The sequence below is a fragment of the Mustela nigripes genome, chromosome 2, assembly GCF_022355385.1.
Source record: "Mustela nigripes isolate SB6536 chromosome 2, MUSNIG.SB6536, whole genome shotgun sequence".
Taxonomy (NCBI): Eukaryota; Metazoa; Chordata; class Mammalia; order Carnivora; family Mustelidae; genus Mustela; species Mustela nigripes.
Genome location: NC_081558.1, coordinates 31,411,914 through 31,434,853, shown reverse-complemented (window position 1 = coordinate 31,434,853; position 22,940 = coordinate 31,411,914). Strand labels below are relative to the sequence as shown.

Below are 22,940 nucleotides of genomic sequence, written 5' to 3'. Positions count from 1 at the left end.
AGACTCTAGTACTGTAAGATAAACGTCTGTTGCTTGAATCCACTCAGTTTGTGGGATTTTGTTAGAGCAGCTCTGGGAAACTAATACATTTGCTTCTAACTCTCATATCCTGTGCTCTGTTGACCCCTGTGACACAGATGTGCAGTTTCCTGGACCCCCATACACCTGTCTCCTCCTCTTCACCATTAGATGTAAGGTTCCCTAGAACTATGCACATGTCCTAAGTTAACCATATGCTTTCCTACCTCCACAAATGTGTTTCCTTTCTGGCACAGCCAGGACCCAGGGTTCCTGGCCTGCTCATCATCCAAAGTCAGCTTTGACTCTCCTCTAAAGCAAGTGTGAATTAGTGTGTGAGAATAACCTTGTCCTCCCAATTGGTTTCTTTGTATCAGCCTCTGTTTGCTGCTGAACTAGGTCATTGAATGTCTAATTTCTCTCTATATTATAATTTTAAAAGTGGAGACTCTGTTTGACTCCTTTTATACTTCTGAAAGTCTTGCTTCTCAAATTATGGTCCTCAAACTAGGAGCATCAGATCACAGGATCTCTGTCCCCATCCCAGACCTCTGAATTGGAATCTTCATTGTAACAAATTCCAGTGAGATTATTTGCATGGCAAAATTTGAGAAGGACTCCCCTAGAGGACCTGTGGATACCAGCTACCTTAATTGAATACATGCTTCCCTTTTGCGGTATTACTGAGCATTTTTACTTACATTATTCCAAATTATTCATCTGAACAATTCTATTAACAATTCTGAGAGGTAGGTATTACTACTTTCCATTATATAAATGAAAAAATTAGAGAGAAGGTGGACTGGAAATTGTGGGGAGACCTCCTACCTCTTCTCCACTGGAACACAACTCCTGTGACTTGACCTACATAGTGGTTTTTCAGTCAACAATCGTAACTTCCCTGAGAGTTGCAATTTCTGGGGAACATCTGAGCATCTGTCACAGAGACAGACTTCTTTTTGCTATTTCAACACTAGTTGATGAACTCAGGTCTCTCCAGACACTACCTCAAACAGGGTTCCATGGAAACATTAAATTTGGGAAATGCTACAAATTACACAGCCTTCTTGAATATTAATTATGCAGAGTCACCATTAAAGGCTTTATTACTTGACCTCAATAAATATACCTACTTAACTATTTAACTCAGTTTTCCCCAAAGTTTATGTGGCTCCATATTGTGGTTGTGTAACAGCCATTAACATTCTGTGAAACACACTTTGGTTTAAAATGAGATGTTAATGACAAAGGGAGATGAAGAGGGAGAATCTGTGAGAGAGAGAGAGGAAGGAGGTTAGGGAGAGAGGATATTTCTCTCCTGCTGTTAGCTTCCAAGTTTTCTCAAAATCAAAATCAGATATTAGCATGTGGGAAGGGAGCTAGGGACCAGCAAGAGCTTCTGAACCACTGGGAAGGATGGTTCATTTGTCTATGCATTATTTAATATCATAAAGTCCTCCCTAGAATCTTCTCTTCCAGGCTGTAACTCAAGACAAAGACCCTCGATAAAATTAAGTAGGATGTTAACTTGGAAGCACATTGGGAGGCTAGAGTGCCACATTAAATCATATTAACTTTTAAAAATGGATACTGAGGTCATGAGCTTCACACATGGGGGGCACAATACTACAAAGTAGCAGGATACCACCATGCAAAGAACATTAATTACCCATCAGGAGGTTGCTGGGAAGAAGCAGCAGGAAGGCATGTGCACTTGGCCATCAGGGGAAATCTCTTTTCAAGGATACTTTTGCTCTTGAGGTGAAGGGCTGCATCAAGAGCCTTTTTGCTTTTGCTGGGCTCTTGATAGCTCTGAGGGTAGATTTATTTGGATTTTTGGTGCTGATGGAGAGCAGGTCTCTATCCACAGTGCTGCTCAGGACTCTGGCAAGCAATGTCACCATTCTCTGGAGGGTTTTTTTTTTGTTTTTTGTTTTTTTTTTTTTTGGTGTATTTATTTATTTATTTGAGAGAGAGAACACGAGCAGGGTGAGGGGCAGAGGGAGAAGCAGACTCCCCACTGAGCAGAGCGCCTGATCTGGGGGCTTGATCTCAGGACTCTAGGATCATGACCTGAGCTGAAGGTAGTTGCTCAACTGATGAGCCACCCAACTGTCCCTCTCAAGTTTTTAATCAAGGTCACTCATCCTTTTCATGCAAATCTAGGGCAGCAATTGGTTGCTGTCTGCCTGCTTACAGTGGAAATGACAGGGTGGGGTTTTCCAGATATTTTTGTTATAGAAAGAAAAAGGATGTGAGATTGGCTGTTTGAAAGCAGAAATACCTTCCAGAAGCTCTTCTCTGTGAGGGCATGGACACAATAAATGAAAGCAGGCAAATAGAAAGGGCTACATGAATTTTCCAGTAAAGCCCATAGATTTTTTTTCAAAATGCTCTGGGATCTCATTTCCCCAATTTATTTGCTGCTACTATTCTGCCTGGATTTACTCCAGTTGTCCCCTCTCTCTGGAATACCTGGCCCCCATTTCTGCTGGCTGAAACCACCCATTTTTTCCAAGGTCCTGTCAAACTTGTCCTTCTTTGAGAAGAATTTCCTGATTGCCTCTGGAGAAACAAGTGCTGGCAATGAGTCTGAATCAAATTGTGAAAGGAATGGCACTTCTGGAACATGCTATTGAACTCTAGGAAGAAACATTATTGGTTAAGTGAAGATCTGAGGAAAGACTCCTTAGGACTTCTAGTTAGAACATCCTACTTGCTTCACTACCAAACCCTGCAGTCAAGCCATGTTGTCTCAAAGAGAAGGTTAGCATCTCATGGGACCTAAAGGGTAGAATGCCAACCATTCTGTCTAGTTTGCTCAACTCTGAACACTTTTGGGACGGTGCCTGACACATGGCAGACATGCCTTAACCCTCTGTGGAATGAAGAAAGTGTATCATGCTTCTGCTGTCCAGACTGTATAGCTTTGTGCACCTGATCCTGCTACCCACCTCCATCCAGAGCAGGCAGGGAAGGGAACTATCAGCAGTGAAGGTGCCTGCTCTTGCATTCTCTTTCCAAAGCATTGGTTCTCAATTGGGACTGTCCACAAGAACCAGTTAGGGAGCAACATATTGACATGGCAATATATTGACTTGGCCACACCTGCAGAGATTGTGGCTTAATTATTCTCAGCTAAGGCTCAATTATCTGGGGTTTCAAAAGCTCCAAAGTGATTCTAATGTTGCCAGGCTGAGAACCGGAGAACTGCTTTCTAGGAAAGTAAGCATTTTCACAACCATTTTTTTAGAAAGAAAAATCAGGAGTTTCAGCTGCGTGGGATTGCATGACAACTAGTATTTAGAGGTGATGTAGATACATGGTTTAGGAATATATAGGAATATAGTGGAGTTGAGATTCTCTGTGCGAGGCATAGTGTATTAAACAAGACAGTAGGGAAAGTGCTATGAAATAGACGAGGATGGTGGCATAATAAGTGACTGCTGAGGAGGTGTATGTTACCTTTATGGTTTGCCATATCATAGTCCACATTCTCTATGTCCTCTTCAATTGCCACCACCTTTAGAAAGCCCTCCATGATCATTCATGATGGAAGCAATCTCTCTCCTCTCTAAGCCACCACAGCCCATTACCTTCACCTTTCTAATGGGTTGTAGCTCTTTGTCTTATGTATCTTTCTCAGCCTGCTATCTTTCTGCTACTACCTGCCCCTTGCTAGGATCTAACCTCAGTTTTGATTTATCTGGTAGTCCCTTGCTCATTGCTCTGGGATAGCCTTCCATTGTGCAGGGCTCAAACAATGTTTATGGAAGAGTTACTTATGTGCACTCAATTCCTTTCAACAAGAATAAGAGCAATCCAAAAAACCTAAGTGCACACATGGTAATTAAAGCAACAAACAAAACTATATTGGCTCTCTGCCTCTGAGTGTGCTGTTGACTTGCAGACAATAGCTTCTGATCACTCACCTTTGGAAGAACATATGACAATTCAAATGAAAAACGTCAACCCAGGCAGTTTTAGGAAAGCCAACTCATTTGTTGACTAAAAATGATCCAAATAGTCAGAAATGAAGACTGCCAGAAAATGAAGTGCCATCCTTTTAACCTACTTAAACAGACACTTGCAAGTAGTGTAGAAGAGAATAGAAGGCAGAATGAAAACAAGAGAATAAATAAAAATATTGTGGATTCACTTGCCATGGTCAGTGGTGTGTGACAAGGCACTCTGTAGCCAGCCTGACTTCTACACCTGTGGATTCTTCCAAAAAGATACCCTTCATGGGCAGGGACCTTATTATCGGATACTATTTGATTGCCAAAGTCAATCTTATTCAATCCTACTACTGCCTTGAAGAATGGTCAGCACCATTCCATTTTTATAAACGTTGAAACTGACCTGTTGTTCTGGAGACACCATGGCTTGTGCATGTGGCAATGAGCTTTGGGACTAATAGCCTGGACTCTACTTCCAGCTCCACGCACTTGCTGTGTGGGACTGAGTAACATCTAATGATGTTACTATTGTTTCTTCTTTACAATGTTGAGAGAGTAGGCCAAGTCCACAGATGTAAAACACTAAGGACACTACCACATACACAGTCGGCATTCAGTACATGTTAGCTTATTCTGTAATTTGCCCAAGGCTGATGGGTGCTAAGGCAATGATTGGAATTTAGGTGTGTAAGGGAAAATACTAAGCAGCAATGGTCTTAAGTTAATGGAGTTAGCAATGCCCTTGGAAGCAGGAGAAATCACCCTAATTTTGCTCCCGTATAACTTGAGTGTAGCTGAACGGTCAGATCATTTCCTTTGCACCCTTTCTTTCTTGCTTGTCCAAGTTAGAACCCTTTGTGCTTGGTTCAGCAGCACATATACTAAAATAAGAAGCATACAGAGAAGATTAGCGTGGCCCCTGTGCGAGGATGACATACAAGTGAACCCTTTGGTGGATAAGCAGGGCTGGAACACTATTAGAGCCCTCCATAAACAAGGCTGTGTAGTGCAAGGTGAAGTGTGTCCATTCCCTCCTCTGGATATTTGGAATCAAGAATTCAGAGATTTCCAGGTTTGGTGGGGGAATCATAGAATTTTTAGTATATTACTGACGAGCTCACACTTGCCATGCTTTCTGTTAAGCTTCCATTCACCCCTGCTCCCCTGCTCCAAGTATCTCCTGTAGAGAAGAAGCGGGATGGACTTAGAGAGACAGAACATGATTCTGTGAGTTTCCTCTAATTTGAGACTTCAAGTTTGAAACAATGTATGCTACGTGGTCCCATTGAATCTCCCAAGATTCTGAAAGACCCTGAGACCACTGCTGTATATGTGAAATCAGAGGAAGTAGGAGTTGTTTTTGTGATGTTTGTACCCCACTCCCATGAAAACACTCCATTCAGTACGTGCATTTATTGTCCTATTTGCCACACCAGGCAGTGCTTATATATTTCCTGATTTGTCTTCCTTTCTGTGTTATGAGTGCTTAAGGGCATAAAATGTATCCAGCATATGGGAGTGATTAGAATCTCCAGCTCAGAAGTCAGGTATACCCATCTGCAGCTCCGATAACCTCTCCTTTCTGACTTTGTTCAGATAAATCAAAGTACGGCCCAGAACCTCTATGTTTGGGGGCAGCGTTCACCTGGTTCAGGTTGGTGTCCTAGATTACAAAAGGTGACATGAATGTGCATATTTCTTTTCTTTCTTTTTTAAAAAATGATTTTATTTATTTATTTGAGAGAGAGAGTGAGAGAGAGCATGAGAGGGGCGAGGGTCAGAGGGAGAAGCAGACTCCCCATGGAGCTGGGAGCCCTTTGTGGGACTCGATCCCGGGACTCTGGGATCATTACCTGAGCCGAAGGCAGTCGCTTAACCAACTGAGCCACCCAGGCACGTGAATGTGCATATTTCTATTGAGAATTCAAAGCTCTATCAGATTCTCATATTGAGGGAGACATGGTTCTATAAGAAGTAAAGAAGTTCTGCTGTTAATCAGTTAAAATTAAGTTTAGGAAGCTTCTAGATTCTTTATAGCACTCTTTATAGTAAAAAAGGGGATTATTATATCCTCAGTTTCTATATTAGGAGAATCAGTTCTTATATCCCTTTTATGCATTTCTAGTACAAATTCACTTAATGTAGGGTTAACTTAGGATTTTCTCTGTTTCTTAAAATATCTTTTCCTCCATGATCATACATTGAGATGTAATTTTATGTGCCAAGCACCTTATAAAGCACTTGGAAAGTATATTAGCTCATTTAACCAACATAGTAATTCTCCAAATAAATATTAGTGTCTCTCCATTACAAAGAAAAGGAAACTGGAACTTTGAGGTAAGACTGGTTCTAAAGCTGTCTTTTTGTGCTTATACACCTTATGCCATACTGTCCTCATGTCTGTTAGAGTTCTTTGTTTATGGAGATGAGCTCACCCAGTCCATTGTTTGGTCTATAAAACATCTGGGTCTAGAGATGTCAGAATTCTACTTTAGAAATCTGTCTAGTTACAGGTAGGTAGATCATTCTGAGACCATTTTCCCTTTGAGTCAGAATGTTAACTTCCCTGAACAAATAGGTCTTGCTCTTATAAACAGATTTTTCAAGGAAGGCTAAATGACATCCCACAGACAATACTATTCAAAGGTTTCATAAATATATATTATATTGTTAGGTAAAAAGGAATATTTGAATACATTAAGGATTTTAATGAAAACATGAACCACCTGTAAAACAAGAAAAAAGTTGTTTTCTAACAACACTTGGAAAGGTAAATGTATACAAAACTGACATTAAAAAAAGAAAGAAAAAAATTGAGGGAAGAGAAATAGAACTAAGTTAGATGCAGACTAATCATAGTTATTGGAACTCTGCTCTGACATATTAAACTGCAAAACTGAGTGCTAGAAGGGAGTTTAAGAAGGGAGGAAAGGTCATGGTCTTTGACATTTCCCAAATATATGTAGCCAGAAAAAAAGACTAATCTGGTGTTTGCCGTCCAAGCTGAGCAAAGACCTGGAAAGAGCTTCTTCAACTTGGAGTGTTCTAACCCAAACCAAGACAATGGCATGAGTTAGTTCAATTTTGGGCAGGTGCTTTTCTGTATACCTAATGCTCATAAAAATTTCATGTTTTTAAACAGCAAATCTAACTTCAGAAATTTTTGTTGAAAAAAAAAATTATTTAGAAAAGAACTGGGATCCTGGGTGGCTCAGTTGGTTGGAGCAACTGCCTTTGGCTCAGGTCATGATCCTGGAATCCCAGGATCTAGTCTTGCATTGGGCTCCCTGCTCAGTGGGGAGTCTGCTTCTCTCTTTGACCTTCCCCTCTCCTGTGCTCTCTCTCTCTCTCAAATAAATACATAAATTCTTAAAAAAAAAAAAAAGACCTATCATGGCTATGCATAAAGGATGTTTGATTGCAGCATTGTTGATCCTAGTACAATTAATTGTTGGATTAATTGTTGATTGGAACCCAAATACTTGTTCATAGGGGATTAGCTAAATTTGTATAAAGGGGGACTCTATGATCATGTTGATGTAAAAAAATTATTTTAAATATCCACAATGCATTTAGCTTAAGATGTAAGTTAGAAAACACACTCAGGTTGATAAAAATAAATTAATATCAATATAATATACACATACACACACGTACATACAAAATTTGTAAGGTGCAAACACATATGGTATGTCTTTTCATTGGTGTGCTTTTCTGAATTATCCAAATTCTCTGCAACAAGTTTCTGTTGGCTATTAATAAAAACAGAATTCATTTAAAAAAAAATCAAAGATGTTAATCATTCACAATACATATTATCACGGCTTAACCTTCCCTGTTCCTTTACCCAGGCCCAAAGCAGACAGATATGCCTCCCATTTCCACTAACGGGCAACTTAGGGAAAAGAATTCCACTATCTTATAATTTTTCCATTTAAGAAAAGACTGTTTTCATTATTCATACCCAGATGACTTGGACAGGGAAAAGAAGAGAGAAGCTGACCATACTGATACCAGTCTTCCAGATAATAACTATAACTGTCCCATTTAGCACTGGGGCAATACCTAGGATCTTCAAAGCTGTCTCTGAAGTTATCTAATTAAACAAAGTAAGGAGGACAATGATGAGAGTGGAAGATTTAATCTGGGAAGCATGAGGGGGCCTCTGGATACTAAGGAGAGGAAATCAACAGAGGCGTAGTAACGAGAGGGGCCAAATGAGACATTCAGTTGCAAGCAAATATCATAATAAGCTCGTAAGAATTTTGAGGGCTAAAAGCAAAAATCACAAATTAAGAAGAGAAGGAGAAAACAGAGAATGACAAAATTAGTAGAAATGGAGGAAGGGAAAGCTGTTCAAAATTTTTACATAACCATATTGCTTCTAGAACCCAACATCATTAATCCACTTAATGATTCTTTGTAAATATTTGAATGAAGAACCATTCCGGTGACCCTGGGACTCACATAATTTCACAAGCCTTAAACATCAGGCCTGCCAATCAGAATTACCAATGACATTTATCTCTGTAACAGAGGGAGAACATTAAACATACATCACAGACTCACATTCTTGGGGGATGCCATAGAGGCCAGCCAGCCCCTGCCCTGTGATCAAATTTAAATGCACTGAGAAAACAAGCACATCAGAGGCTATCCAAAGAGCAAGTCTCAGGCATCCTAAGAGCAAGTTATTCATCAGGAACTCAGGGAAAATGCTGAAGGGGGGGGGGGAAGAAAGAAAAGAAAGAAAGAAAAGAAAAGTAAAAAGGCTTATCTGGAACCTGGTTGATCCAGTTCTTGTGAACACACTGGTTTACTTCACTTAATTACTGGTTCCAAATGGCTTGCTCCTACAATATATATTAATTATTCCAACTAGGAAGATGTATGAGCTGTTCCCTTGAAGTTCTTTCCAGGTTCGAAAGGGAGGGGTGGTATTCCCAATAAACCTTGATTAGTGGAGGGAAATCCAGAAGTGGGAGTGGCGGGGCCAAGGCCATTTATGCGCTGGGAATTGAAAGCCAAAGTAGGTACACTTCAGTAGGTGTAAGATGTAGAATTTTTTTAGAGTTGCTCCATTTTCCATGACTTTCCTCTGACTTACTTTGTCCCTTTCAGTAGGTTTAAAGGTGTGCAGTGATACCCTGCCCATCCTGTAGACAGGCGTCTCAACATCTTTCTTTTTTTTTTTCCCCTCATCAAAACATACAGACCTGCAGTTAAAATACGGCTGCCAATTACCAAGTGTAAGCTTCCGGGCCCTGAATTCACACAGGTCAGAAGGCAGAGGAGAAAAAGTGCAAGGCAGTAAACATACCTATGTGCTTTGATCATATCTGCAGGCACATAGCCTTATTGCCTATTTTTTTTTTTTTTTTTTTGGCAAGGGGTGCTTTACTGATCAAAAAGCAACAGATTCCTAGCTCTCTGCTTGGAATACTGCTCACCGCATTTCTGATATCTGACCTGGAGCAGGAGAGGTGGGCTGGCTAGCTTGCATCACTGTAGTGGATACCAAGCACATGAGGAGCATTTTCAGTCATGTTTATGAATTAACTATAAAGGGATTCATTTTTGCAAGATCCCCTATGGGGCACTCAAACGTTCCTCACTCGTCATAATCCTGGTCTATTTGATCTGTCCCTTTTTTCTCGCTCTCTCCCTGCCCTCCTCCTTTCCTTCCTCCCCTCCTCCTCTCCTTGCTTTATTTACTCATTCCTCCTATGCACAACCACTAAAGGTCTTTGATGCTGTGGATCACTGGGGAGAAATATTCTGCCTTAGCCTTCACTTTGCTTTGCCTCTTGTATTACACTGGATCTGCCTCCCTTCCAGACATCCATTGAGAGCAGACTCTGAAGTATAAACAATTTTTTTCATTTGTTTAGACAAAATGGCACTAGAAAATGAAAATCACAAAGCACATTCACAAGAAACAGAAATTAAGACGACTCCTGTATGCTCTACAGCCCTATATGATCAGACTTGCCTTGTCTCTGTCTTCCCAGGTGATTGGGAGTTGGTCACAGGCCAAATGAAGGTGTACAGGAGAATCAGTTGCCTTCAACATCTATGCATTAGTTTCCTAGGGCTGCCACAACAATTTGCCATAAACGGGGTGGCTTAGAGCAACTGAAATTTACTCTGTCACAATTCTGGAGGCCAAAAATCAGAAATCAGCAGTTTCCAGCATACCTAAAGTATCAGTAGGACTGGTTCCTTCTAGAGTTTCTAAGGGAGAATCTAATCCATCTCCTTCCCCTAGCTTCTGGTGGCTGCCAGAAAGTCTTAGCATTCCTTGATTAGTAGAGGCATCATTCGAATCTCTGCCTGTATCTTCACATGGTCTTTCTCTGTGTCTCTGTTCTTTCCTTTATTTTATAAGGATACTCGTCATTGGATTGAGGGCCCTCCCTAAATCCAGAATGATCTCATCTCAAGGCATTTAATTACATCAGCAAAGATTATATTTCCAAATAAGGGCACATTCACAAGTACTGGGGGTTAGGACTTAGACATATTTGTGGTGGGCACTATTGGACCTGTATTTGTCCTTGTTCTCTTCTCCATCATATTACCAAAGTTGAGCAAAAGCAAAAAACCCCATAAAGGTCCTATAACATGCATAGAGAATATGAAAGGACGCAGTGTTCTCACAGAGTGTCCTTACAAAGTCTTCTTTGTAAGCAAAGATTGGAAACATCTAAGTGTCCATCAATAGGAGGCTTGGTTAAATAAATTTGGTTCATCTCCCCAATGGAATAACATGCAGTTACTAAAAAGAACAAAGCAGGGCCTACATGAATTGAGATGGAAATATCTCCTAAATATGTTGCAAAGATAATTAAGCAGATTATAGAACAAAATGCATGTCATTCATTCATTTAAAAAAAGTATCATTTCATTTGTTTAGACAAAATGGCAAACAAAAAAAAAAAAGCAAATTATAAACAACAAACCCATATAATTCTCCTTTTGGGGAATTTCTCTGTTCCGATGTCAGTTATGTGATTCTGAGAAGGGGGACTGCCAATCAGTCTCTTAATCCCCTTTCTGTGCCATAAAGAGTATCCTGATCTGGACAATCACAGCATCCTATTGTGCTAACCAGTGATGGGATGGAGATTGGGGTGAAAACCAAGCTGGCTAATTAGAAGTCTTCCAAAGATTTTTAAAAATTCGAATTTTGAGGAGGAAAAAGTCTCTTGCCTGTTTTCTATGGCTTCTGGAACAACGAACTACTACAAGCTTTGAGGCCTAATAGAACACAAAGTTATTATCTCATCATCCTGTAGGTGAGAAATATGATTCACGTCTCAAGATAGCAGTGAGGTTGTGTTCCCTTCTGGAGCCTCTACAGGAGAATCCATATCCTTTCCCAGCTAGCTCGATCTACAGGCCCTCACTTCCTTGGCTCCTGGTCTCATTCCTCCATCTTCAAAACCAGCAACAGAAGTTCAAATCTTTCTCATATTACATCTTTCCAACCTTGCTACCACTATCATATCTCCTTCTCTGACTCTAATTCTTCTACCTACATCTTTTACCTTTAAGAACCCTTGCGATTCCTTTGGGCCCACCTGGAGAATCCAGGATAACATCCATAGTTTTAGGTTAGTTGAATTTTAATTCCATCTGCAATCTTAACTCTCCTTTGCTATGTCAGGGAACATATTTTAGGTTCAGGCGATGACAATGACATTGGGAGGTGGGGGTGGGTATGGTTCTGTCACCAATCTGGCGGTAAATCCAGGCCTGCCAATAGCTATCCTCTCTAACACAGGGAGAAACACCACTGAGGAGGGAAAAATGAGGCATTGCCAAGAGATAGAGAAATGACAGCAGTTGAGACCACCCTGTTGGAGTTCCTTGATCTGGCCATTCCTAAAGCCAACACACCTCACTTCAGTATGTGTAAGTGAAGAGATTCCTCCCACCTGTTTAAAACATTTTTGAATTGCGTTATGTTATGGCACATATTACTTGTGTAATTGTAAAAGTGAAGAAAAAATAAGAGACTGTTACATTAAAAGTTAAGTTCATTCAGGGCTTCAAGGTCCAGCTTAAGAAGCAGAAACCTCACATATTTCTTTTTCGTTTGGTGCTTTTAAATAGTACATGAGTCCATTGAAGAGCCCATAATTACAAGTTGCTTCTTAGGCCCTGATAATATACTTTATCCTTTAAGAAAGCTATTTAGATGGGACCGCAGATGATAAAAGGCCTATGCTCAGAGAGACAAAGAAGTTGCTGGCTCACATCCGCAGACCTGACGTGTCCCTGTCTGGGTCTGCATGGCAGGCCGTGAAAGCACAAGTTTGTCCTAGTTCCATTTCTTGCGTCTTCAGACTATAAATAGGTGCATTATGGGAATCCAAGTTAAAAGAAAAGGAGGAGAAACAAGTGCCTGCATTTCCCTTAACAAAACAAAGAGACAAAAGCAGCCTGGACTCCAACTGCATTAAAATAGGGGAACAGAACAGTTTGTTAAAATGTCACAATTAAGAACGCTGAAGAATTCTCCTACTGGACTTGGCAGTAGGATCCAGATATGCTGGATCTGAATTCCCTTATTTTCTCTGTGATGAGGCCTCATGGCTAGAAAACCCGTCAACACGCACGGGGCATTTCCATGTCACTTCCCTAAAAGAGACCATCTGAGTGCCCTCGTCAGGGAGCAAGAGGCATCAGGATTCAAATGTGGGCCTTTCTGGTGCATGGGTCCATGATTCTCAAAGAACGTTTCAGAGCCACTCAGGGACCTTGTTAACCACCCAGATTCTCAGGTTTTTCATATTTCTGACTGCCACTCTATTCTAATATCCCAGGTCATAAGAAACTAAGACTGGGAGGCATTTCAGTGAGTAACCATTATTGCCCACAGGTTTAAAAAACAAACAAGGAACCTCACACTCTATTACAAAGAAAGTCAGCAAAACTCAACCCTTCTATAAAGAAGTAATTAATTTTTAAAATGTTAAATTCACCAGGCTGTAGGCAATTATTCAAATTTCAAGGAAAGAATCAAATTTTATTGATCGAACCTTTCTAGACTCACATCAAGAAATTGCAAGTGGGAGGTATAGTTTCAAAATCCTCTGTTTTCTGCTGAAAAATCCTTATCCTCACAACATAGCTCATTCACATTTCTGCTTTGTTTGGCTGCAGGGTTGGCCATTCAGAATGCTATCACCTCCTTTAAACCAGATGTTGAAAAACAACAGTCAAGGTCTCCTCTGTGGCTGAGTTGGACTGGACTCATTTTTAAGTAACGAACAAGTAAACGCAGGGCATCATTTTACTTGCTCATTGTTCCCTCTATTCGAGAGTCTGCTGAAACTAAAGAACAGAAAGAATCAGAATGCAACCAAAGGGGAGCTGGGTTCAGATGTAGACCCTGCCTCAGTTCACTTTCCTACCTGCAACACCCAGCTCTGTCCCTCCAACCTCACAGCACTTACCTACTAATTACTATATAATTGACTTACTTACTAAAGCTACAGTTTAGGTCAGTCACTTCCTCTTCAGCATGGGAACTCCCGAAAGCTGAGAGTTTTTGTCATTTTTGTGCATAGAACAATGCCTGGAACATCTGAAAGCTCCTAAGTGAGGGAAGGGAGGAAGAGGACTTTATACTGGGCAAGAAGAAAACCCTTATAGAAAGAAGCAGAAATAAAAGATGCATAGGGAATGTGGAAGCCACCAGCTATATGTGGCTATTGAGAATGCGCAAAGGGGCTAGTCTGAACTGATACTGGATTTTGAAGGCTTAGGACCAAAGAGAATGTAAAAGATCTCATTAACAATTTTCTATGTTGAGTGCATGCTGAAGTGATAATGTTTTGGGTATTATTAAAATCAATTTCTCCCATTTCTTTTTACTTCCTTTAATTTGGCTACTAGCCATTTTAAAATGACATTTGTGACTCATATTCATGGCTCACACTGTATTTTTTTTTTTTTAAAGTAGGCTCCATGCCCAATTTGGGGCTTGAACTCATGACCATGAGTTCAAGAGTCATATCCTCTGCAAACTGAGCCAACCAGGCACCCACACTGTATTTTTAAAGGTTCGTGATGGAATTTCTCAGTCTCATCATTTTTTTTCTTTGTTGTTTTTTTTTTCCTGCTATCTTTATTTTTAACTTTCTATTTTGAACTAATTTCAGAATGACAGAAAATTAGCAGAGAATTATACAGTTAATATATAAGCTTCCCCCAGACTCCTAGAGTTAATATCTCATAATACTTTTAACTGAAACTACAGACCTTATTCAAATTTCAACAATTTTCCTTTTAATGTCCTTTTTCTTTTTCGGAATCTGATTTAGGATTCCACGCTGCATTTACATAACCCTGTGTAAGTTTAAGGTACACAACATGACGACTTGATCTGTGTATATATTGCAAAATAATTATCACCGTAAGTTTAGTTAACACCTCCAATACCTCACTAATGACCTTTTGTGTGTGTGTGTGTGTGGTGAGAATATTAAAGATATTGGCAACTTTGAAGTAGGTGATACAGTACAGTTGACTATAGTTACCATGCTGTCCATTAGAACCCCAGAATTTATCCATCCTATAACTGGAAGGTTGTATCCTTTACCAATATCTCCCCATTTGCCCCATTTCCAGTCACCATTCTACTGTTTCTATGAATTTGGCTTTTTCAGATTCTACACTGTCTTCCTCTGACTTATTTCACTTAGCAGAATGTCCTCAAGGTCCATCCAGATGTTGCGAATAACAGATTTCATTTTTAATGGGCAAATAATGCTCCATTGTATATAAATATACATATATTTCCCTATAATATATAAATGTTAATATATAAGTATACATGCACACACATATATAAATGTGACCCCCACATAATACATTTTCTTTGTCTGTTTACCTGTTGATATTTCCATGTCTCACCTCTTATGAATGGTGCTGCAGTGAACAGGGAAGTGCAGATATCTTTCTGAAATTGTGTGAATCCTTTCTTTGAAAAGCATTTAATAGGGCATTTTCTCAAAAGCTGTTTGAGGGATCACTGGCCAAACTCATCTATTGAGTGGGGGAAAAGCAGTGTTCCTCGAAGGACAATCAGGACTCGCTGCATGCAAGTGACAAATGTTTCCTTTTGTGGCACCCTGCTGAGATGTAGGAATTGCAAACTTAGGAGGAAGCATATTTCCTCCATCAGCCACCTCTGTTCTTTCCCACTGTCTACTCAGCATACTGGGGCTCACGTCCCATCGACAATTCCTCTCACAGATTTGCTCTACGAGGCTGAAGTCAGGAAAAGGAAAAAGGAGGGAGGAAAAAAGCAGGGTCCAACTTTGGAATCAAGAATGATTTGCATTCAAGAATGATCTCCGCACTGTGATAATATCCAGAAGAATGACAAGTGAGCCCAGAACAACAGATGGAGATACATTTATTGATGGGTAGAGGTTTCAGCTCAGGCATAAAATCTTTGGGGACATGTAAATATAAAAATCAGTAAAAAGGTTTACAAAGAAGGCCCTTCATGAGACATTAACATCTTCGATTGAACTATCTCGCTGTTGGTGGAATACTGTTGGCTGGAAATGAGAGCCAGTTGGAATGGAGTAATTTGCTTAAAGACACTAACTATTGATAACCGGTAAATCTTTCAAAGGGTGAGGAGAGATTAAAATGTTTATCATGTATCTAAACTACTTTACAATGGAAGCATGCTGTTGTAGAAATGGCCTTCACTATATGGATTAACTCTTTTAATACACAGAAAGTGTTTAATGTAGACATTTTTCAAGATACAAATAGCAGACACTCAAAGAACCTCTGCATTCAAATGATTGGTCCTGCTCTTTATCCAACCCTCAACCTTGCTCTAAGAAGCTATCAGTCATTCCTTTCCCAGTGGGGCCCCCGTCATGGCCAGAATAGGATCCTGTCTGATACAAGTTTCTCCCATAACTCATTTTCTCTTCCTTCCAGGTTGTGTGGAAGTGTGGAAAGTAGGAAAAAGAGTTAGTGTTTTGGAGCTGGGTATAATCGTATTGGGATCCTCATTTCAAAATTTACTAGTTCTGTGTCCTGAACCACATGGAATTGCCAACATTCATGTGGGTTTGATTGGTGAAAACGACAATTTCACATGGTTTAGTCTAACACCTGAACTTCTGAGCTTTGGTTTCCTTGCTTAAAAGCAGGACTAATGCTGCCTTTAATTGTGAAAATTACAGGTGTGTAAAGGCACCGTCCTTGGACAGAGTGGGAGCTCAGTAAATGGCAATTGCTATCATGATTCACTTAGAGTATGTCTCACATACTCTTTCTTCCTCCTTCTTTCCCAGTTCAGTTATTATCCTTTACTCAAATGCAGTCACTTTAATAACTTCCTTTTTTTCTCTTTGACCTCTTTCTTAACCGTCTCAGAAATCTCTCTACACTGTTCTGCTCTCTTTCCATCCCTTCCCCCACACCCTCTGTCCACATGAACCACAAAGGAACCTCATCACAACTACTGAGTGTAAGAGTAATGGGGGTGGAGGGAGACATACCGCTGTCAATGATAAGACAGTGAAACATTAAGAAATACTATTAGATTCCATAAAGAACCTTTGCCATTAACCTCTAAGGCCCTTCAAAGTTCCCAAAGCAGCTTTCACAATGTCCATAGAAGTCCCTCCTATCATCTCTTCGATTGCTAATTAGAAATGGCTTTTCTTTTAGTATGGATTTCCAGACATATCTTAAAGATTATATTCAGTTTTGTAGCAACCTTTTAATTAATTATATGGCATCTGTGTTGTTCGCTGTAAATGCGTGCCATTTTAGACTACTGGAGCTTATTAGGCTACTCTTGGAACCTCACACTCTACACTGCAAGTGGAAAATGATGACTTATAAATGAACTTTGGAAATGCAATTTATTTGTAAATTTGGAGTAAACCAGATTGTTAAAATCCTGTGAGAACAAAGAAAGATGGTACAGGTGATGTCTAATTTGCTTTATTTTGTGAATTACAAATCCTAAACTAAAGCAAGTTGGTGCTTAGTATCTCTTTACAAAAAGTTACTTTGGGTGATTAGAAAGTTTCTGAAATGTTGTTTGCAAGATCTCTATAAAGTAACTGTAGTTTCTCTCTACTCTTAGTTGACAAGGGCTCTTCATTATAAAACCTCCTCAAAAGCACATGGCCTGAATGTGGGCATTCATAGGAGATTTTTAAATTTACCAGCACATTATTTTTTAAAAATTTTCATTTTAAAAGTGAACTCAATTAACTCATTAAAATGTCATCCTATTATACATATTGTCTACTTGTTGGAGATTTGGGAATGTGCATTTTATGTGCAATTATTTTTAATAAAAATCTACTGGATTCACAAATTAATAGGTAATATTGCCTTGCACTGGGTAAACTAAAATCTACATTATTGCTGGGTGTGACTGAAAACAATATTTTATTCATATAAATTAATACAAGTATCATTGGTAGTGTTTTCAGACTTATCATCTAATTTCATCCACTGGCTCCTCTTTAAGATTACTTATATAATTATAACATTATTCACGTGAGTGTTGTTATTTTGTTAGTTTTGGGGGAAACCCTTATTTCCTATACTGTTTAATTCAGTGGAAACAACTATCTTAAGTTTTGTTTATGTTACAAAATAACACATTTAAACTATAACAAGGTATAAACAAGTAACAACACCATAACTAGGGGTGCTTGGGGGGCTCAGTTGGGAGGGCATGCAACTCTTGGTCTCCGAGTTGTAAGTTTCAATCCCACAATGGGTGTAAAGATTACTTAAAATACAAATCTTAAAAGATAAATCCCAAAATTGGAACTAGAGGACTTAAACTCTACCCCTTTAAAATTATGGCTTGCTACAAAATAATTGTAGAAAGTGGCTTCAACAGACAAGTAGTACAAAAACAACTGACATTAAATTTTCAAAAAAGACTTTGCTACTATTTAAGGTGCAAAAAGGCCATTTTTAAAAAATTTAAATTCAATTAACATATAATGTATTATATGGTTTCAGAGGTAGAGGTCAATGATTCATCAGTTCTATGTAATATCCACTGCTCATTACATCACGTGCCCTCCTTAATGCCCATCACGCAGTTACCTCTCTCCCCCCACCTCCCCCACCAGCAACCCTCAGTTTGTTTCCTATGACTAAGAGTCTCTTATGGTGGGTGCCTGGGTGGCTCAGTGGGTTAAGCTGCTGCCTTCAGCTCAGGTCATGATCTCAGGGTCCTGGGATCGAGTCCCGGATCGGGCTCTCTGCTCAGCAGGGAGCCTGCTTCCTCCTCTCTCTCTCTGCCTGCCTCTCTGCCTACTTGTGATCTCCCTCTGTCAAATAAATAAATAAAATCTTTAAAAAAAAAAAAAAGAGTCTCTTATGGATTGCCTCCCTCCAAAAAAGCTATTCTTATATTGTACAATTATAAGATGAGCCACAGTATTTTGTCAACATTTGAATTATAAAATGGCTTGGATCTACACTGTTCAATGTAAATATAATGGAAACTGCAATGGGAGATGAATGTGTGACTTTAAATTTTCTAGTAGCTACATTTAAAACATAAAAAGAAACAGGTAAAATTAATTTAAATAATTTATTTAAACCAATATATTTAAAATACTACCATGTCAATGTCTAATCAATATAAAACATTATAAATGAAATTTTTAACATTTTTTTCATTTTTTTCCACTTATAGCAGAACTCCATTCAGATTAGCCACATGTCACATGTTCAGTAGTCACATGTAACAAGTGTATAATAGCCCAAGTCTTGATCTTTGTCAATAAAGAGCTTAAGGTATATAAATCAAGCCTAATTTCTCCTGTTCATCTAGTAGTATCTTCTGAATGCCTATTATTTTCTAATATTACACTAAATTCTTCAAGTATTTTGAACAATAGACCCTAGGTAACAACATAGAAAATCAACTCTGATTCAACATAGAATTTTCTACAACTAAGTGTCCTTAAAGTCATTATACCCCCACTTTATCTAAAGTAAGAGTTACTATGATAAACATTGAGGTAACAAAGGTTAATGATGATAGCAAAGGCTTACATCTATTAAGGACTTACCATGAGGTAGACATTGTTCACATGTGAGAACTTTCACTTAATTCTTAGGTTAGCCCTAGAAGGTGGGTGCTATGATACTCAGAACTGTAAACTCCTAATGTGGGTTTCACCAATGTGAATAGTGCTTCTCATCCCCCATGCAATGCAGTAATAGTGGACTATACTTATTCAGAACTTGCTATGGGTCAGGCACTAATATTAAGCAAATAAGCATCATTATTTCACTAAATTTCCCTAAAACCTTATATGATGGGGATTATTAATTCCATTTTTCCAAGTTAGGAAATAGATTCAGAAAGTATAATTATCTTATACAAAGACTGTAGCCAATAAGTGGAACTAAGTCTTTGCTCATGCCATGCTATTTACTATAATGTATAGTCTATTTATGCATAGCTCATTTTGGACAAAAGGTGTTTTTCTGGGGGCTCCCTTATACACTTGGAAAGACAAGGCTTACTTGCTAGAAATAATTATAAATTATTTTGAGCACAATACAAATTGTGTGGTTCTAATAATAAGTGCAGATAAGTTTAGTAGGAAGAGATGGATCATTCTGGAACAAAGATTAAGGGAGAAAATGTTCTTTTTGGTTTTAAATGCCAGCATTGCCCAAGTAGCACTTACATCAGGAACCCACATATACAATCATTACAATAACTGCATTTATTATAAGGCCTGCTGTTTGTTGAGTGCTTTATCTTTGGCAAAGCTTTGGACATATTCTGGCTTTTGCGATCCATATTATTACCTTAAGAGGGCAGGGGAAATATATGTTCATTCTATTGTTGAGGGGTAAAAGAGACTGACGTGTCTAGGACTGCATAGTAGCTCTTGGGTGAAAGAGCCAAGTTCAAGTCAGGTTTTGTTCATCTGAGTCTAGCATGCTTTTCTCTATGTCAGCGTTTTCAAGAATCTAGTACAAGCAGCCCTAGTGGTCGTTAGCCATAAGCAGGCCTGCTCTTTATTTTGGTAACATTTATCTTTATGGATATTAGAAAAATATATAGAGTATAGCAAACCATTCTTTCAAGGGCTTTATTGCTTAGCATGTATTAAGTTACAAAAGTGAGTTTAACCAAATAAAAATGATAAGTAAATAATAGCCTAGGTAGTATGTGCATATGGTACAAACCTAATCAAAATTTGGGAAAGGCCACCTTATATAATGCCATATACTTCCTAATAAAAATTATTACTTGTAGTTTCTATTACTTGGTGCAGGTTCCAAGGGACAAGTTGTACATTTAATTTTTTCTTTGCTTCCAAAAGAACATGTACCACCAATGGTGAGTAAAGCATCTTATACCCTCAGCATTATTCCATTTGAACTTGACATACCGATTATTTGTATTATTATCTTTTCTTCTTCACTATGCTGTCAACTCCTTGGGGACAATGACTTTATTCATCTTGGTGGCCCTCAGTGTGCTGAGACATTTATTTCAATCAGGTTAGTATTTTAGAAAGAATCAGAGACCTACTTAAGTTCCATCAAGAGAAAGAGCCTGTTTTTGGGAGGACATATGTGGACAGATCTAGAAGTAAAAATGATAGAGGCAACTCTGGCTCTCCTCCCATTCCCCTCTCAGGACACGATTCCATGAAGTTCTCTATTTCTCCCTGATACTCTCTATCCTCCAACTGGCTTCCTTTCTGACTCAGAATTTGTTTCCTTATAATTTTGGCTCTTCAAAGCCTCTCTGGGTTGACTGCACCTATCCTGTGATCTTCTGCAACTCCCTCCCTTTCTCCAGCTTCTTCGTGCAAATTTTCCAAACAGGGAGTTTGATTGGTCTACCATTGATCTTGATAACAGTCATTCAGTCATTTGTTTAAAAACAAACAAATAGTTATTGCATCTAGTAGGTGTCTCAGCTTTACATGTCCAATATAGAACAGTTAATTCATGTCCCACCAACGCCTTAACACTATCATCTCAGTTCTTGGGACCCCAAACTTGATTCCCTCTCTTTGCTTTACCATCTCCCCATATATTCTTGCCATCAACCGATTCTATGACCATACTTTTAAATATATCCTAAATCTTTTCCGTTTTCTCCTTCATAGCTGACAAAACTCTAATTTAAGCCACCATTATCTCCTGCTTACATTAGCCAATAGTCATTTAACTGTTCTTGTCCCACTGAAAAATATATTTTTCACATAGCAGCTACAATAATTCCTGAAATATACAGAGATGGCCAAAATAAAGATAAAAATCTTTTTAAAATATATCTAAAATTATTAAAAAATAAAAAATAAAAATCCTAGAAAAGAGCACAATCAGTAATTTCTCTGACATTGGCTATAGCAGTTTTTCTAGGTATGTCTCCTGAGGCAAGGGACATAAAAGCAAAAATAAACTATTGGGACTACATTAGAATAAAAGCTTCTGTACAGTGAAGGAAACAATCAACAAAACTAAAAGGTGACCTACAGAATGGGAGAAGATATTTGCAAATGACATACCCACTAAAGGGTTAGTATCTAAAATATATAAAGAACTTATATAAATAAACACCCCAAGAACAAATAATCCAATTAAAAAAGGGCAGAAGACATGAATGGACAATTCTCCAAATGAGACAACCAGATGACTGACAGACACATGAAAAGATGTTCCACATCACTCATCATCACAGAAATGCAAAATGAAAGCACAATGAGATATCACTTCATACCTGTCAGAATGGCCAAAATAAAAAACACAAGAACAACAAGTGTTAGCAAGGGTGTGGAGAAAAAAGAACTCTTGTACACTGTTGGTGGAAATGCAAACTGGTGCAGCCACTGTGGAAGAGTATGGAGGTTCCTCAAAAAAATAAAAATGGAACTGCCATACGACCCAGTAATTCCACTACTGGGTATTTACCCAAAAAATATGAACACTAATTCAAAAAGATATATGGACCCCTATGATCACTGCAGCAATATTTACAATAGCCAAATTAAGGAAGCAGCCCGAATATCCATAGATAGATGAATGGAAAAGAAGATGTGGTAAAAATATAAAACGGAATATTAGTCAGCCATAAAGAGAATGAAACCTTGTCTTTTGCAACATGGGTGGATCTAGAAGGTATAAAGCTAACTGAAATAAGTCAGTCAGAGAAAGAAAAATGCCATATGATTTCCCTCATATGTATAATAAGAAACAAAACAAATGAACAAAGGAAGAAAGAGACAAACCAAGAAAGAGACTCGTAACTCTAGAGAACAAACTGGTGGTTCTCACAGGGAGGTGGAGGGGATGGATGAAATAGGTGAAGGGGATTAAGAGTACATCTACTGAGCACTAATGTAGAGTATTATTGAATCACTATATTGTATACCTGAAACTTAATAGAACACTGTATGTTAACTACACTGCAATGAAAAAATTTTTTAAAAATCCTAAAATATGTAAATCAAATCATATCACTCCTTTACCTTTAAGCAAAGGATTTCTGTTGCATCTAGCATAAAGTGCCTTACATGGCTCATGAGGTTCTACCCAATGTTGCTCTTGCCTTCCTTAATGCATTTCACTCTCCCCCCGCACCTCCCGTGTTCTTACTGTATTCTTCTGCTTAATCCTTTGCTGTACTAAGTCCCCTCTTCCCTTTGACTTGCCTTCCTTCCCCCTCTTCTTCTTTTCTTCTCCTTCTCCTTATTCCTTCTTCTCCTCCCCCATCCCTCCCCTCCTCCCCGCTCTTCTCCCCCTGCCTCCTTCCTCCTCCTCCTCCTCCTCCTCCTTCTTTTTGTACTTGTTATTATGCCTGTAGAGACTGTAGAGATCTGTTCTCCAGATCTTCACATGACCCATACTTTTCAGGTCATTCAGGTCTTAGCTCAAATAGCCCCTCCCAAGAGGAACTTC

At 38.9% G+C, this 22,940-nt stretch overlaps 1 protein-coding gene and 1 pseudogene across 2 annotated transcripts in view; one reads left to right on the top strand and one right to left on the bottom strand.

The window, feature by feature from the left end:
- The window catches only part of SYNPR (synaptoporin), a 311,298-nt gene that overhangs the window by 78,440 nt on the left and 209,918 nt on the right, over window positions 1–22,940 (bottom strand). The gene's annotated exons all lie outside the window — the stretch shown is intronic.
- LOC132012704 (U6 spliceosomal RNA) lies at window positions 4,835–4,931 on the top strand (annotated as a pseudogene).